We start from the raw sequence: 1822 nt of genomic DNA on the forward strand, positions 1-1822 counted from the left end.
TAGGTAGGTAGGTAGGTAGGCTGCAGCCTATAGGTAGGTAGGTAGGTAGGTAGGCTGCAGCCTATAGGTAGGTAGGTAGGTAGGTAGGCTGCAGCCTATAGGTAGGTAGGTAGGTAGGTAGGCTGCAGCCTATAGGTAGGTAGGTAGGTAGGTAGGCTGCAGCCTATAGGTAGGTAGGTAGGTAGGCTGCAGCCTATAGGTAGGTAGATAGGCTGCAGCCTATAGGTAGGTAGGTAGGCTGCAGCCCCTGAACTGAGACAGCCAAAGTAAGAGCTGTGGAGCAGAACTGCAGGGGTGGTGGTGGTGGCTGTTAAAATGAAGTTATGGTAGATTATTTCTAAGTATAATTTTAACAGATTTAGAGTTATAAACATGCAACTGTCATCTATTAATTGTCAAGTTAATTATCAGCTAAACGCCACRTTTAATTGTGATTAGTTTTTTTGCCCAACCCGAGTCAGAAGAGGAGTTAGTTTCAGAAAGGCGCCACCCTACTTTGTGACTCAGCAGCTTTAGCGTTAAACAAGCTCTGATGGAAATATAGATGTTGCCCTAAATGCAGCTCGAGCTGCAAAAGCAATAACGCTGAGTCAGCTTTGGATGGTGTTATGAATATAGATTTAAAAATAAACAAGAAGTATATTTTAGACTTTGGTGAACTTGACTTTAGAGGTGAAGCACAGTGAGGTAAAGTCACCTAGAGCTCATCACCAGGTGTCCAGTTGCTCACACACAAACAGCARCACGTCCTGATGAATTTCTTTTCATCACAACCACAAACACACGTGGCTGAGGAGGGACCAGCTCAGCAGTTATTTGGTGACGGGACATGCACAGAACGAAAATAAAAGCACTGTTGGATGGATGACCACTTTATTCGTGTGAATGGTTGTGTGGGTTGTTAGATAAATAAGAGCTTTTAGCTGTAATGTAAGTGTGCTTTTGTGAGCAGCTAGAGCATGAATAAAACCCTCGAAGCAGCACTTGTTGCTGAAAACTTGTAACTTTTTTTTTCTGCAGCTAAAAGCAACAATGATTAAATGCCACAAAATGCACACGGGACACTTAGCTCTTTCCCAGCTGGATATATAAGGTTTTACTGTGTGTGTGTGTGTGTGTGTGTGTGTGTGTGTGTGTGTGAGAGAGAGAGAGAGAGAGAGAGAATAGAACATCTGTTACTCGGCATAATCATATTCATTGCTTTTCTGGCTGAAGTATTTTCAGGTTGGAGATTAGACTGACATTGTGACCTGCGGTTTGCTGGCATGATAATGTCAYGCTGCTGCATTTCTCGCTCCCACCCCCTGCCCCCCACCAGCCGCAAACTTCATTGTGATGAGTTATCTGAGCGCGTTCTTTATTCACCTGCTCAGCAGCAGCGTTTGCATTCATTAATCTGCCAATGTGTCGGGTTGTCCCGCCGTCCAGCTGCTCGTCCAGGTCAGGGTCAGCACTCTTCGTTTTCACAAACAGTTGCTTAGCATCCAGCTGACAGGTTCTCCTCCTTGTTGAAGATCTCACACACAAACAAACTTACAACTTGGCTGGAAATACGTTTAAAGCAGGTGTAGGATTTAGTTCTGAACCTTTAGTCCAGTGAATGCCACATTAAGAAAATGTTTGTTTTGTTTGTTGCATGTCTCTGTTTAGTGCTCATGTAGCTCACTTTGCTTGTTTTCAGATGTTTGCTTCAGATTTTCAGTAAAAAAAGATATTTTAAGCATCGGGTTGAAAAAAAAAAAAAAAACCTGCTCTGCTTCCTTGTTTTACAACCCCTGGCAAAAAGTATGGAATCACCAGTTTTTGATGAGCACTCATTCAG

At 43.3% G+C, this 1822-nt stretch overlaps 1 protein-coding gene across 1 annotated transcript in view; it reads left to right on the forward strand.

The window, feature by feature from the left end:
* Window positions 1–1822, forward strand: part of mrpl13 (mitochondrial ribosomal protein L13) — a 14884-nt gene that overhangs the window by 488 nt on the left and 12574 nt on the right. The window lies entirely within an intron of this gene.

This window comes from Austrofundulus limnaeus, unplaced genomic scaffold, assembly GCF_001266775.1.
Source record: "Austrofundulus limnaeus strain Quisiro unplaced genomic scaffold, Austrofundulus_limnaeus-1.0 Scaffold348, whole genome shotgun sequence".
Lineage (NCBI taxonomy): Eukaryota > Metazoa > Chordata > Actinopteri > Cyprinodontiformes > Rivulidae > Austrofundulus > Austrofundulus limnaeus.